General features: G+C 41.7%; 1 long non-coding RNA gene across 1 annotated transcript; it reads right to left on the reverse strand.

Annotated features, from left to right (window-relative positions):
- Positions 1 to 1,283: 1,283 nt before the first annotated feature.
- Positions 1,284 to 15,777, reverse strand: LOC128139946 (uncharacterized). The gene is made up of 4 exons (XR_008234561.1): positions 13,836 to 15,777; positions 8,949 to 9,007; positions 3,531 to 7,227; positions 1,284 to 2,984 (listed from the first exon to the last, which is right to left on the reverse strand). It is a non-coding gene; the product is annotated as an uncharacterized LOC128139946 (long non-coding RNA).
- Positions 15,778 to 16,855: the final 1,078 nt, after the last annotated feature.

Here is a 16,855-nt window from a genome sequence, read left to right on the forward strand (position 1 = left end):
AATTCCTTGGCCTTTCTCTCAGTCACATTAACATTATTAAAAACATGTAAACTTGGGGGTTTTTTGCTGTTGTTGTTTTGGTGTTCGCATTGTTATTTTGTTTGTTTCCTTATTCTACTCCAACCCATTGTTTTCACTTATTACCCATGCCACGAACAATAACCAATGAGGCAGCAAAAACCTTGTGCAATTGTTTGGAGAGCAGCAGTAGTCCCGTCACTCTGCCAGCATTTCGGCCCAGTGTACCAGTTCAGCGTGCAAGGTTACCAAAAACAGGCTGCGATAGCTCAGATCTGCCTCTCCCAGCTAGAAAGATTGGGAAAACTTGTAGTTAAAAAAGGAGCACATACAGATGAGGGTCATCTTCAAGTCCCCTCCGGAGGGGAGCTCAGCGCCGAGCTGTAGACAGCACGTGGTTCCCTAACACACCGTGCTCTGCCGGGTCCCAGGTAGATGCACAACTTCTGAAAGCACATAGTTTTACAACTCTCTACAGCAAAGGTCAAAACATCCATTTTATTCTGGAAATTAACATTTCAAGAAAAAAAATGGTATTGTTCTTATTAATGTTGTTGCTACATTCAAATTTAAGCAGCAATAAAAAGACACCAGTTCCAAGTGCTAAATGCCTAAAGCGTATCCCCAGAAGCATTGAAGAGTCTTTAAAACTGGGACTTGGGCAGCCAGCTTTCTCCCAGTAATTATTTTCCACCACTTTACTCTGGGGTAGAGTGCATCAGTCCTTTCTAAAAGCACTATCATACAAATATATTTTGCCACAAGCAGACAAGGTCTTCACACTAAAATCTGCAACCCATTTCATATAAGCATAAATGTATTTACTGTAAAGTTACTTGCAAGCTCTTTATTTTGTTTCAAATACTTCACAACCCTGAGAATGTTACTAATAAAATGCTCATGTTCAAAACATGATGGACTTAAAACAAGGAGAAAATTATTTAGAAAATTTTTACTCATCCAGAGTGAACAATGCACTCTTTTTTTCAGAAAGGTTTAGAAGGAAGATATAAGGCACACAATACATTTCAACATTTTAATTTAAAGATTACAATAAAGAAACAACTCTGCAACTTAAACAAAACACTCCTTTTCTCTTGTTCTCTGAAATAAGAAGTATTCACAGTGATAATACAAGAACCTGAAGAAAAAGATACATTGATTAGATTAGATAAGCATGAACAGCAACAGAGATCAAACTTGAAACCAGCACACATATCAGCTATGGAAAGCTATTTTTATCATCTTTGATTTATACTCAGCAATGAGACTCAATTATGAGAAGCGGAAATATCAATTAAGTAGAATAAAAATTTTATTAATGGGACAATAATGCTTTTCTTGCTGCTTGAGTTGTCCGGGTTTTTTTAGCCAGAGTAAAGCATCTTTTGAATTTTACAGAGAAATTAGGATCTCTAAATTACTCTCGTCTGACAGTGAACTACATGCTACCGAGCCCTCAGTGCTGTTTCTGCAAGGAATACATGAGTGCTCATTCACAACCCCACCCCACTTTGCCATCCCAACTCAGCCCTTGCAGGGGATTTACAGCCTGGCCCTGGTGAGGTGCCAAGCTCACCCCAGGGTAGCTCACCCAGGTCCGTTGCACCTGCATATGGGAACAGCGAGCTGGAAACCCCACCAAGAAGTGGAGCCATAAATATCTTCTAGCTATAAGTGATGTAGCGTCGAGAGGCTTGGTTGGCTTTTTCCTTTTTTTTTCAGTTTTACATTTTAGACAGTTTACGCTTCCACTCTCAAAACAGATTTTACCCTAATAAAGGCTTTTATTACTATTATTCACCTGTCATTACATGGCATTAGACAATTAAGTAGCACAGCCTAACTTCCAGAGTGAGGAACGTTCCTATTTGCTTTCAAATGGGAATGGAAAGACAACATAAACAAAACATTTCATTAAAATATAGAACTGCAGCTTTATTTATTTAAAAAAAAAAATTAAGCATTGCCAAGACTGCCACCTACGCTTAAAAAACTTTGCTATGAAAATTCACTGGCATGAGCAAAAAGAAAAAAAATATATAAAAATCTATGGGCATGAAACAGTCTTCAGTCACAGTTTGATTGCCAGGCGATTGACAAAATAATTTGTACCCGTCGATTTTCATGAAGGAAATTTTTACAATGGATTTGCCAAGCAGATTTTTAATTTTAATCAGTAATGAAAAAATGACAACATGGATCACAACAAGACATCAGCCGTTAAATGGGCTTTCGCGATTGCTGTCAGGACGACTCCATTAGGCAGCCATACCTTTGTGGGCATCAATCACGCTCTTCAAACTCTTGTACATCTTCGAGATTTAATTAGACATTTAAGTTCTTTACTAGCAATTTGCAAAACTGTCACTTACTAGAAGTGCAAGACACCAAAAAAAATTTTAAGAGTGAGAGAAAGATTTCTTCTGAGCCCTAAGAGACTGTTTATCTAATTCCTGGGAGCAGTTTTAAAGCCACCAGTACCCTTGACTGAGTCTGACCAAAGCCTTTGAAGGCTAATTGCTCCCACAGCCTGCAACCGAGCAGAGAAGTGCCTCAGACACAGCTGCAAGCTGCCTTAAACCGCTGTGCTGCAGCGAAGAAGCGCCGGGGAGGGAGGGTGGGTTTGTGCCTGTACGTATGCGCTCGATGCCGCTTGCAGTCAGGTGTGGCAGAAAACACTTTCTCAACTTTCTGGAGGAACTGCTGCATCTGGGTTGGGAAAAGCCTACAAACGTCTGAAATCGCTTCTTTCTAAACCATGTGCAAAATCAGCCCCCTGCTGTTATTTGCAATGGAGGTGTGCACCAGGGCACTGAGCTCCCTGGCCAGCGGGTCAACAGCTCCAGCGCTCGCGGGGGAAGCACCCGTCCATCAAGCCATCCTCTTCCAAATCTCTGTGCCTCTGGGGGGTGTTGCATTGCTGGGACTGGCTTTTCTGTTTGCTCAGAGAAGCCAGGACATTCCTGAAACAAACAGGGAACTTTTGTAGTGCTTTTTTAGTTTGTTTGGATGGGATCTTTGTCACCATTTCACCAAACAGGCCTTCACAGATTTTGTGATGGAGGGTGATGGAGAAGGAAAAGCACTAGCTGAGAAAGTTTTAGGTTTTGGTAGGTAACTTATTGTTCTCCAGATTTCCAAAAGCAACATCTGTAGTCTCCTTTAAATGAACTTTAGCATACTACATAGCATTACAGCGATAAATATAAAAGGTGGATTGTGAAAATGCTGTTACTCACCAGTGAAAAATTTGCCCTGGGCAAAGATGTACAGTAGAGAGTTATTTTCAGGCCAAAGTCTTTTTAATGGGATTTTTTTTTTTTCTCTTTGGTGGTGAAACGAGGGGGCAGGGATGCTCAGTTTTCCTACAGATCTTCAGCAGAACGAGCTAGTGCATCAAACTTCAGCCATTAGCACATTAGAGCTATTTATTAGTCACCGGTCTGAATTGATAGGGGAACATTTTCATATTTTGCAATTATGCCCTCACAAAGATTACCTGTTCTCACCTGCATAAACTCCTCATTGCTTTACCGAGGGAGACAGATGACTCTGTGTCTTATTATCCAGGCAAAATTAGCTCCTTGCATTCCCAAGCAACCACAATCATTGTCATGGCAATTTTCATGACTCTCCTGGGTAAATATAGTACCCGTTCACATCAGCCAGAGGGTGAGCTGTGGCAGGGTGACAAGATGGAGGCAGTCATATATTTAGGAGCATCAGGCCGGCGGCTGGGGGGGCAGTCACTGCGCAGAGGGGGGTAGCCAGGGCAGAGCCACCGCTTGCCTGAGCTTCAGCCCTCCACCACTGGTCTCCACCGGGCTGTGGAGAGCAGTGGTGAACACAGGCTTGTGAGAGGCTCTCTCTGACCCTCATGCTTCAAGAAGCACTCCTGCATGTGCAGCGTCCCTGGCACTGGGGACATTGGCAGTGGCAGGGTGACAGACATCAGGAAAATCAAAGGAGACGTTTGGGCTCCGGGGGAGGAAGTCAGGGAGTTTCTCACAGTGCTCAGGGGGACGTGCCGCCCACGCCAGTCGTCCTGGCCAGAGAAGCAGCAAGTGCAGAGAAGGTGGGGAGGAGGAAAGGGAGTCATGTCTCCCCCAGAAAACAAACTGAAAAGAAGATGCGAGGGGATCCTGCTTTGCACTGCCTTACCGTGCAGCTGGCACGAGCACGTGCCCGGTCAGCAGGTACATCTGGCAAATCAAGGATAACCAAGAGGATGTTACCTGCAGCAACTTTACAGTTTTGGTGTACCAGTTCTTTAAGGTACTATTACCAAATCCCTTTGATTATTCCTCAGTACCTCAGTGCTTCTGAACTGGAGAGCACAGGGGGGACATGGACCTGCGCTTGCACCAGCACACAGCAGTACACAGTGCACTGTCAGCCAGACCTACTGCAGAAATAAACAGCAACATAGCAGCAACACACTATAGCACTCTTCATCTTCTATGATATTCCAAACTTCGTAGCTAATTAACCTCTACATCGCAGCTATGAGTCTGGTGGCTGGTAATAATATCAATATAAATGACTTTTCAACTGAGAATACTGAGGCTAACAAGAAACATGATGCCAGAGACCAGAGCTCAAGTGCTACACCCTGAAGTCTGACTCCATCTCACTGCTGTTTTTATAAACTACTTTACCTTTAAAAGGTGCAGTCTTTGTAAATAAATATGTGCATGCATGTGTGTACATACAAAGTCTCTTTCTCCCTCTTTTCATATATACTTACACACGCACACATATATATATTGTAAAATCCAGCATTCTTCATATTAAAACTCTGCTCGCTTCAAAACATAGGGTCCTGTTACAATGGCCATTTCCACACCAGAGAGACAGCAGCTGCAGGACCGAGAGGAGCAGGACTGGAAAGGAGCGTGGCCCCACAGCCAGCGTGAGCAGCCCAAGGGCTATGCTGCTCAGGGGCAATGCAGGGCTATGGCCATGCTGCTGAGCTGCAGCACAACGTGTGCCGAAGGGACCTGTGCATCAACGAAGCAAGGATTACTTCCCAGCAGCAGCACCAGGATAATTAAACCACCCTAAGCCCTAATGCCTTCCAGCACTGCTACTTTAGCAGTGTGCTCGCTCCTCTTTCCCAAAGCACTGCAGGCTCCCGCATGGTATTTTTCTGTCCATTAAAGCGTTAGGTGGAAAAGGTCGATGAGGTCACCCAGTCCATCCGTCCCCTTGGCAATACCTTCTTCAACTTCCTTCTTCAAGCGCTGCTTGGAAAAGGTTTCCACTGACTCAATGCGTAGTTCATCTGAGCAAGGCTTAAACAAAGTCCGTGGGATTTGGCCACCGAAGTGTGGTGACAAGAGGATGCAGACGGCAAAGCCTCTTGCATTTTGGTGCCAGGCCAGCAGGGTGTAATGCAGAGGCCCCAGGAACACGTCATGAATCAGCCATTTCTCACTGGCCGGAGGCTTCGGGGAACTGCTCCCGCCTGCCTCGGACCGTCCCACTCCCAGCCCCACCGCGGCCCCGTGACCCACACGGGCAATGGGCTCTGGGCTGGGGCAGCCTCCCCACTCTCCCACACCGATGAGCTGCCCAAGGGCTCCTCTTCCAGCTTGCAAAAATCGCTGGGACTTTAGACTGCTAGCATTTTTTAAAGCTGTTTTGGCTCTTCAGAGCCACGCGCTCTGTCTTACAATGCGACATGAGTCAGATGTCTCTCTCAATGCCCCATCTGAACGTGTATATTCCCATCTGTTTAAATCCTGTCCTTCCAGCTTTGGACACCTCAGTGCTTCCCATGTCTGCATGCTCTACAGTAAGCTAGTTTAGCCATCGATGAGGCAGACCCGAAGGAAGAAAAGGCAATAGCCTTTGTCAAAGATGCCCTTACAACTTCACCATGTTGTACATTATTCAGCTAAGAATCTCGCTAATTTCTTAATACAAAAATGTTTGTGGCTATCTTGAAGGAAAGAAGCATAAGTTAACTTGATGCCTAGGATAAGACCTTGGTTTAGAAACTTCTCTCCTGGCTAGAAACTTCTAGTTTATTGAAAAAAATAGCTTGATCTGGAAATAATCCATTTAAATAGAAATTGTCAATGCTGCTAAAGATATTGTTTGAGCTCCTTTTTTTCAGAGTATCTGACACAAAACCCATTGAAGATAATAGGCTTTTTTCACTGGTTTGGATGGACTTCATTCATGCAGCTCTTACCTCTTTGAAACACTTGAGACCGATATTTATACTGGTTTTACTCTAATTTTTCAATCTCCTAAAAATCAGGTTTATACAGTAAAATTCTAGTCCCTTCTTGTGGATTTTGCCATTTACTTTACTAACACAACCAAAATCTCATCCTTGGACTCCAGCAATTTTTAATAAACCTACATTAGCAGATGAGCTTTATACTTCTGAGTGATGGGTGTAAACTAAATACTAAAAATATAAAAAGATCGTATGTAGGCCAATGTTCAGCCTCAGCTAGATCAAGGAAAAGCTAAACTAATTCAATAGACCTAAAATTTGCAGTTTTACACAGAGTCTCACTGGAGATTGTGTTTTTAACTTCCATACACGAAGTGGATGAAATGGCTCTAGATAAATTATTTTCTCATCACATCTACAGACTAGCAGTTATACTCATTTCAGTGAAAGTCAGGATCGCATGAATGTTAGTCCTGTGTAAACTGTTCCAAGACAAACCTTGCTTCATTTTGGATATTGGTGATAAATCAAAGCTCAGCAGAGGTAAGCTGAAAATTTATATTGGATGTATTGACGGATTTGTTTTTGTTAGCTAATTCAGTCTATGAGAGAATGAGCAATAGTCACCCAACAGAACCCCACATCTCTAGATTAGATATTTTTACACTCAGTTAAAGCTCTCTGATTACTACCAGCTAATTTCTAATGAGGCTGGGTTGTAATTTGCAGGTTTGCTTCAAGTCCAACTTCCTCCATCCTCAAAGCCAAGTGTTACATCAAATAAGCCTCAAAATTCCCACTTAATTTTGACTTCCACTGAACTCCTTGACTATCTGCCACTGCTCCCTCCCATTCCCACAGCTATTATTTATACAAACACTCAGACATGCTCATGCTCCAGTGCCATTGGTAGCACAAGGATCTGTCACTGAGAAGGGCCTTCTTTTGATGTAGAACGGCTGCAGCAGAATTCACCCTTTCCCACAGGCTCTCCTGAAGTTTCCATTCCTGTGAACCTAAAACCAGAAGAAAAAAAAAAATTGTAAATGCAAAAGGGAAACTTTAAGGACTCTGGAACTTGCAAAAAAGCTATGGCTTTGTGTTCAGGAAAACCCAAATCATTAGGTTTCCTGAAGTCTCTGGCAATACCACGGGCAAAATATAGGTCCAGATCCTTGGCGGATGTTAACTGGCAGGGCTATGCTGCTTACCTCAGACTCATCTGGCCCATTATGATTTCTATGCATTTTTTTTACATATAAGTACCATTCATATCCAGGAGCATTCGGCATGTTTTCTTTTCTATATTCTTTTTCTCTGGTTATCTGACTCACTACCAAAACAAATAAACTAAAATAACCCTACACACATGTCTATTGTATCGTATCCACAAAGGATTCTGTTATTACATATGCAGAAGCGGAACTTCTAGAAAATAAAACACGAAACAGTTTGAGTCTCTAAGGCCAATTACAACTACTCTGATTTAAAAGGATTATAGAGAAGCAGGCTCTGTGCAATAATTTCCAGTCTAATTACAATTTACAAAGAATCTTCATTGTTGTCAAAAATATTTAATGTGCCTTGGCATTTAGCAAATAATCTAATTCGAGGGGTTTTTTTTTTGGTCACACAACATGATCGCACACAATTCTCCAAGCTGTTTACAGTGAGCAAAATTATCCTTGAAGCTAGATAGTTAGATCCTTCTGAATTGGTAATCAAACGTGATTGTGATTGCACTGAATTTTTAGTGCTGTCACAAGTGTGTACTTACTAATCGCACAACAATGAGAATAGCTGCAAAACCCTAAGCTTTATGAATAAAATTCACCATAAGAGCAAGAAAGAGAGAGAGAGAGAGAATGACCAGTCTTTAGTAGGATTATTTGCTGTCTAATAGAGGTCAGAACCCCAATACAGTTTAACAATATAACAGGCATACACCTAAATGGATATGTCAGTTTTTACAGTATTAAATTATTTAGCAGTAATTACCCCAGCATGTGGATACTATAAATGTAGGTCTTATAAGTACGAGAAAATAGTCTGCTTTATTCATTCAAATTGATGGTTTGGCGGCTAGCTATAAAAGTACCGACAGTTGCCAGCGCTCTGTGTTGTGTGCAAGCAAGAAGTGGATAGATACCTTCCTTGGTGGAGGGAATTTTAAAATAAAGCTCAGGACTAATGATAAACGTATGTAAAAAATAGCAAGTGGAGAGCTCTCTCTTTTCACAGAACCAGAAAAGTATAACTGGAGCACCGCAATGGGGTTGAAGAGACTTTCCTCTGTGCAGACAGAGACTCCTAATTTTGGCTCCAGAAGAGCCCATGCTGAGTCTAACAATCCGTTCTATATTGGCTTTTCTGCAGAGATTTCCAATAGAGCTGAGAGTTATGAAGATGAGTTTTAGAGGTGATAGGTCTGACTCGTTTGTAGAAAATAAAAATACCATCTATTGTTATGCACTGCTCAACCTTGATTCAAAGACCAACAGAAGAAAAGCTCCATTGACCAGATGCCAGCAACTGAGCCATCCACATTTCAAAGAGTATGTATGATGCAAGACTTACATTTGCAGCAAGGTCCTTTGGATTCTGCAGCAAACTCTACAGTCCGCAGCAGCTTCCTTCAGTATCTTCGTGCTGACATTTTAATTTATTAAATATAAATCTGAATTATACAGTTATTAAAGAGGCATCTGCCTTGTTTATTTTGACACTAGAGTCTCACCTTGAAGAATATGGGATGTAGTTTGCAGTAACAAGATAAGCATTTTATGAGTCGTTTCCCTTAAAAAGACAAACAGTGAAATAATGTGAATTCAGCTGATCCAACAAGATCCTGTATATTTAAGTAACAGTGATGGTATTTGAACATTCATCTTTACATTAGAGAGCTAACAGCATTTAGGAAGAATTTCAAAATTCATAGTGCTCAGCAATTATTCCAGGTTGTCATCAGATTCAGGAAAACAGCACTACATCATTTTATGCTCAACATAATGTTCACTAACATGAAGGAGTCTCGATATACTCTGTGATAAATTCCAGGTGTGTGAGCTACGATTTGGATCCTTTGAAAAACAGGAAAAAAGTAGCTATGTTCTTTAGTCAAATGAATGGCAGCTCTCTGTAGGCAAATGGGTGAAATTAGATATTTCACAGCAGACTCGAAAATAAAGAACTTCAGTTCAGTAGTTTTGTCATATCAGACAAACTGTGCTCTGACTCAGTATCATGATATTTGCATATATTACAAAACTTCTGCATACCAATTGTGTTGCAGATGCTAAATCATGCAGAAGAATCTTATAAACCACACAGATCCATTCAGTGGATGGGGATGGGGTACATGTTTATCCATTTGTAAAAAAAAATGATAAACATAAAATAGATAGCAGGCATTTTGTTGTTATGACAATTTGGCATCTTCTGAGCAAATGTATTTGCTTACTATATATACATCTTCAAGCTGTCAAGTAATTGGACAACCATTGCCCTCTCCTCATATTACAAGTTTGATTAAAATGGCAGAGGCCAGATGCCCAGCTCACTCACAGATTCTTTAATTAGAGGGTCTCCTGAACCTCCGAACCACTTGAATGAAAAAAAAGAGCAATTAACACTTTTCCAGGGCTTCCTTCACCCATCTGTCACAGCACAGGTGAAAAAAAAAAAAAAAAAGAAGAAAGAAAAGAAAAGAAAAGAAAAGAAAAGAAAAGAAAAGAAAAGAAAAGAAAAGAAAAGAAAAGAAAAGAAAAGAAAAGAAAAGAAAAGAAAAGAAAAGAAAAGAAAAGAAAAGAAAAGAAAAGAAAAGAAAAGAAAAGAAAAGGAAGAAAAAAAAGATGATAATGGATCGTTTCTCCAGAAAACACTGGACTCTGAGTGTGCTCCTCCAGCCAGTCCATCAAAAACATCCCTCCCTCCCCCTGCAGAAAATGAAAAGCCTCAAGGTTTTCAAATATGCTAACTGAACAGTACATCGTCTAGGGGAGAAAAATCATGTAGAAGCTACACAGACGGGCACAACATGTCTTTAATCACCCCCGTTTCCATCAGGCAAGAAAGCCTCACAAAGCTCGGCTGGTTAGATGCAAGGGTTTGACATGTGAGGGCATCCACTTCCCACCCCCATGCTGCCCCCCCAGCCATCCGCGGTATCAAATGAGATCTGTTATCAGCCTTAGTTAGATCATAATGAAATAATTGCAGGACTCAGCTGAGGGTGACTGCAGTGTAGTGAGGTGAATTAATTTTCCCACCACAGCAGGGCATGTCAGATCTGGCCACAAGCAGGTCAAGCCATTATTTTTTTGTGGGTGTGTGAAAGTGATTGACTGGATTTCTGCACTTTGGGAGGGTTTGTGGAAGAAAAACAAAGGTGTACCTCAGCCATGCTTTATCCTTTAAATGGCAGGCACAAATGAAAGTAAAACAGTTCATAAATTAACACAGAAAGAAACTTTCTATTCAGGTTTAAAAAGAAACCTCATGCAACTTACGCAACTTCAGAAATTTCATCAGGCATCTGTAAAACGTGCATTTCAATCCACTCCAGGGAAGATGCTGGTTTTTTGGTTTGGGGGTTTTTTTGAGGGTTATAGTAAGTTTATGGCTAAAATGTTAGCAATATGCAACTTTTAATGATCAGTATCACAGCTCCCACTCCCATAAACGGGACTGCTACATTGAAGATAAAACATTTAGTATGGCTCAGAGAGGTATTTTGGATCCAAATACTTTGAAACATTGTACTGAGGGCCAAACAGCACATTACGTGCTCAGTAAAGCTAACCAAACGTCTATTTTTCCCCAGCTATTTGGGGGTAGGGACAATTGTGATTTTCGAAATTTCCTCTGTTCTCATAGGTTATGAAAATTGCTGCTTTTGTGAATTTTGGTAAAAGCAAACAGCTTTTTATTTAAAAACAGCTACTCGTTTTAATCAGAACTCACGTAAAACTTAGAAAGGAATGCTACCTTGCAATTCTGATTTTCCTCTTAAGAAGAAACTACTTGAAAGAAAAATAAAATTTCTACAGATGTTTTTCTCTGTACTTCCATATCAAATTTTTACATGCTATTAGCTCAGCATTTACATTCACCAGCAATAAAAGAAAAATGTGGAGCCCTACTATAGTGCTATATTATTTTGTAAAGATTTTTTGTGGTTTTTTTAAAATAGGTACTACTGAGGGAAAAGCCTGTCTGAGTTGTATGGTTGTGTTGTACAATTTTTCCAAGAATCGTGCTGTGAAGAAATCGTCTTCACTGAAGCCATCCTCAGAATCTGCTTTGACTCACAGAAATCCTCTGGCAATTTCCATTGTGGCCATGAAGAGGAAACACAATGTCTTGCCTCAAGAAAAGGAAAATGCTCATTGAGAAAGTTCACCAGCTCTTGCAAACTACTAGAGATGATTGGAAAGACGACTACTTGGAGACCAGTGGAATCTTACAGAGGAATTAAATTAGGTAATTGAACAGTATGATTTTAATGTAAAACACTCAAGGCTGAAGTGACTACTAAAAACCAGCATTAGGAAGAAAAGACACCTGCACTACAAACCTTCGGGTTTCCCCTCATTTTCCTCTTGAATCTGTAACTAATGAGAAACAGAGTGATAGTTACCTTCTGTATTTATTTTCCATTGGTGAATGGAGGGGAGAGGCACATTTTCAGAGGTGACTTTGCTAATTCCTTTCTGTTTCTTTTTTCCCATAGCATTAAGAAAAAGGGAACGAGATGAAGGCAGGCAGCATTACTCAGACTTCTCTTGTTAAAAATAAATGAGAAGAGAAAAAAACCTGTGCAAACATCTATATAAACCCCAAGCTGTGCTTTCTTAATTACAGGGGAGGCAGAAACACCTCTAAAATACCCCTAGCAATTATTCACCTATCTTTCTTTTTAGCAACTTTCCAGGTCCAGTCACCTCAGGGGCTCCAGTGCAACCCCCTGACAAGCTGAGTGAGAACAATGTGATTATTTAGCATCAAGAGAATACAAAACCTAATACTACAGCACCTCAGCTGAAAAAACACATAAAAAAATACATCCCTCATGAGATACTAAAACCAGCTTATACCAATATCTGGACTGCAGCAGGAGGTACCAACAGCTCTTCCTCAAAGAAAAAGAAAGAGAAAAAGTGGGCAGTGAAGGATGATACTCTCAGACTTCCCAGGCCCACTTTGTTGTGCTTCAGCCTAAGGTGTTGGCTCATTTTTACTCCTGATGCAAGCAAACTGCATCATTGGAGACAGCATATATTAATGCCTCATGAGAAATTGTATGTCAAACCACTTTGGGGGAGTATTCGTTCTCTGTAGTGTCTTTTATTTTCTGGCTCTTTTATATATCTGTATCTATAAGATATACATATGTATGTATATATGTGTGTGTACATATGTATCTTTCTCTCCTATGTCTCCTCACTGATGAGCCTGTCCATCTCTTTTAGTAACCCCTGGGCTGCCACTCCCAGTCCCTCAAACACAGGAACCTCGCTGCTGCTAAGTACACTTTGGGGACAGAGGAAAATACCAGACTCTGGTCTGAAGCACTGATAGGAGTCCATGGAAGATTTTCTGGACAGCTGTGACAGCAAAGGGACAGTAAAAAAAGGTAAGCAGACAGCATTTTCTTGAGTGGGGAGGAATGAACAGTACTCTAGCAGATGCCCCCATCAAAGTATTTTCTGGGCTGGCATAACTCACAGCAACACAGAGCTGCTTGATATTGTCTGGAAAGTCAATTTTTCCCCAGGCAGCCCAAAACTGGGGAAGTAGAAAGTGGCCTTTTACCCATTCATTGTCCTTTCTTAAATGTCTGTTTCAAACTATGTTCCTCTGCTCTGTTTCCTGCAGCTTCCCATCAATGCTGCCCATGAGATGGAAACCTCCCCTACCTCCGCAATCCGCTGACAAAGCACAATAGAAAAAAGCTGTTCTCCAGGGTACACACCTGTGTTTTATCACACCACCTTGTCTCCCTCCCTCCTCCCTCCCACTGCCATCCTCTGATGTCTCATACACAGAATTTCCTTTGCCTGCGACTGTAAGACCCTCCGGGCAGGGACCTTGTCTTTTTGTGTGTTTGTAAAGTGCTGCTCCTTTCCCTAGAGTTCAGCCCTTCGTTGTTATTCCATCTCTTCAACAACACAGAGCTTTACTCCCTCTCTGACATAAAATCCTACTTTAAAAATGCTTTCATACTGTTGTGGGTCTTGAAGCTCCAGTAGCAGCAAGGCAACGTGTTCTATAAATGGCACAAATGCTGATTGGTAATATCATGTGTTAATTGGCAATATCTGCCTTCAGTAGGCTCTGCAATATGTGTTATATCACACTGACTAGTTACATACCCATGATAGTAGGTATTAACTATTTGCAGGATAAATGTGTGCTCCTTTGAAGGAAGCATGTGAATTTTGTATTTTGTTTAATTAGCCTTTATGGCCTGTCAAAAGCTGGAAAGTGAAGAGAGCATCCATCGAATGTGACATACTGTCAAAACCAGGCAAAGCAAGTATTGTCTCCCCCGCTGTACAGTTCCCTCAGAAACATCCCCTTGAGATAATCATCTTAGCAGTATCAAACTCTTGGCAACCCTGACCTGATCCAGAGCTCACAAAAGGCAAGAGGAGTCTTCCACAGACTTCACTGGTTTTCAGGCACATCGCTGTTCCTCCTTTGGTCTTAGCAGTTAGACAGGATTCAGTTCCCCCCAGGACTGCTCCAGATGAGAAAACAGTGACACAGTACAGTGATCCCTAGGTTGTGTTTTGACTTCTCCTTTTTTCGCCAAGCCAGAGGTGTGTTTCCCTGAACATGGAGGGGGTTTCTGTACACAGTGTCTGTACCCAGAATTCACCGTCCAGCACCACTGAGCTCCACACCCGAGACCCTTGGTCCCACTCCTGCCGTCCCAGCTCTGCTCACAACTGCTTCTCCTGGATTTTGGGTGGCTTTGCTGCCACTGGACGCTCAGCAACTGCAAATCCAATATCCCATCCCCTGTGTGCCACCAAGGAAATCCCCCTGCCTACATGCTCAGCTCTGACCTGGCATGTGCTGTCTGAAATCCCTCCATTGTCTCTGCTATTTAAAGAGGCTCAGTTGCTTCTTCTTCAGAGCCTGAAAAGGAGTGTTTGGCAAACCCGCTGATTATAATGAGATCTATTATTGTCTTTGGATCAAAGGCTCACTTGATGGCAGCTATTAGCACATTTCACCATAACAGTAATTTAAAGGTGACCACAGGCATCTTCTGTTTACTCCTCAACAGTACCCCCTCTTTCTTCCACCCAGATTGGTGAGGTTTGCGGGCACATACTTGACCAAGAATGAACCTGGTGTGTGTCTTCACTGTCAAGAAAGGTGTAGGAGGGGGAAAAGGGAATCTCAGTATTATAATCCACACTGTTTCCTTGCAAATTCAGGCTGAATAAAAGCTTTAGTTTTCATCCCTTTGTAGGCATCGCTGTAATCTCTTCACTTACACAGCCGGCTTTACCTAACTGCCATCCAATATAAATGAAAGCATCCAGTTCACCACAACAGTATAGCAATATATCTAGCACCCATTTTTTACCTTGCCTAAACCACTATTATTGGGGGGAATTACTGGTTTTACTAGGCTGGCCTGTTCCACCTGAGGGAAGTCAACTCCATCCTTTCTCCTCTCCTTCCACATACTCTTCTGCTGCAGCTGCTTTAACCTCCTGGTTGAAAACAAAGCAGAACTTTCTTCTAACAGCTGAAGACTTAAATTAGGCTATTTCTGAGAGAAAAGGCAAGCCGGAAACCTACTCATTTTAATAAACGGCCAAATTTTACCTTACACAGGACTGAGCTGATAATCAATTGATAATACCTGAGAGTAATATCTGATTTATAATACTGGTATCACAGATTAGATTTTCCAGGCTGTCCAGTTGATGCACAGGAGAATGCCAGGTCTCTGGCATGTCATTTTTCAGAATAGGCTCCTGATAAGCAGTGCTGTATGTTAAAAACCATTAAACATGCTAACATCTTCTTCTATCTTCCAAATATCTACTAAGCCAGGTGCAGAGGCACATGGCTGAACCTAACATCCTTTGCAAGGTATTAACCACTATTTATTATAGGACTAGAAAAGATGAAATAAGCAAAATGAAACACTTGCACTATCTCCAAGAGCAATGGTTTCATTCTGTCTGTTTGCATGACCTGTAAAGAAATTTCACGTAACTATTCTTGTCAATCACCTTCAAATAGCTCAGCCCTGCCCTTTCTGTGTCGCTCTGCCTTCTCTCCATTGTGCTCGCAATCACTGCTGCCACTCTTACAGCTATTAAAGCAAAACATTCAACCACAAATTGTTAGTATCTTCAGTTAAACATATACTCTCTCTTTTCTATTTCCTGGGACTACCGTGTATGTAGTTTATTTTTTATAATGGTTTCCAATTAAATATCACTAATGCAGTCTTAACATCTCATTTTTTACTTAACTTCAAAGGCAACAAAGCAACTTATACACCAAATTAATTATGTCTATTATCACATAAAGAAATCCACTTAATTCTGTCAAGCCTGGCAAATGATATAAAAATGTTGGTTTGATAATATTAACATCAACAACTTAAACTGTATTTAAACTGAGGAGGAAGAAAATAGAAATAATTAATTGCTCATCACAAATCTGCCCAATATGGAATGCCATGTGGTTCTGCTTTTCTAATAAATTAGTTCGCTTTCGCTGCACTATTCTTTGTGAGGTATATAAGTAGTTAAAGGAGCATATTGAAAAATGAACAATCAGGCTAACGAGGAAAGTGATTAAAAGTTATTAAAACCAGAGCCAAAATACTGAGGAAGATGTAGAAGTTTTGAAATGTTGTCCCATGTAAGCAAGACCAGAAAGTGTTCACCTCTTCCCTTCTATTCTTCAGTTTGTATTCCTCCCCTACCCAATATGAGGAAATTTTATGACAAAAAATAAAACAACAAAGCAACAAAGGAGAGGAACTGGGACAATCACATTGACTTATGCGCTAAAACCCATGAAGGGAGGGACAAAACTCAGGCGATCTCGGACCTGCAATGTTATGGACGCTTGCACTGTGATGAGTTTACTAGGGCTCTGCGTGGGAAGCAGGTATGTCTGAGCAGACCCCAGTCTCTTTACATCGCACCAGGGCCAAGCGCGGGGGGAGCAGCTACTAGCAGCCAGCACCCCTCCTCGCTCCGCTCCACCCGGAGCGCCTGGCAGCCAAAGGGTTCAGCAGACACCGGCACGGGTGGGTGTCATGGCAATCTAAACAGACAGAGCAGAAATGAATTTCACCACCAGAGATTAGCTAGCAAATTAAACTCAACCTCCCTGACGGAAAAGCTCAGCGATGGAAAGCGCCTAACTTCGCCACGTTCCTGAGAGCTGTCCCTGCCCATGGTGCCTCTCCGACACCGGCTCCTTCAGCCCCACTGAACCCAGGGACAGGGGACATCTGATTTTTTGGCTGGGCAGAAGCCAGGAGGAGACCGTGCACTGCCAGTGCAGCCCCTAGAGAAGGGACGAAACCTCAGTGAAAGCCACATTCTGCGAAAGCCATGTTCTGCAAAAGCCTCCCACAAAATAGAGAGCCAGATC

The sequence above is a fragment of the Harpia harpyja genome, chromosome 3, assembly GCF_026419915.1.
Source record: "Harpia harpyja isolate bHarHar1 chromosome 3, bHarHar1 primary haplotype, whole genome shotgun sequence".
In the NCBI taxonomy this organism is placed as follows: Eukaryota; Metazoa; Chordata; class Aves; order Accipitriformes; family Accipitridae; genus Harpia; species Harpia harpyja.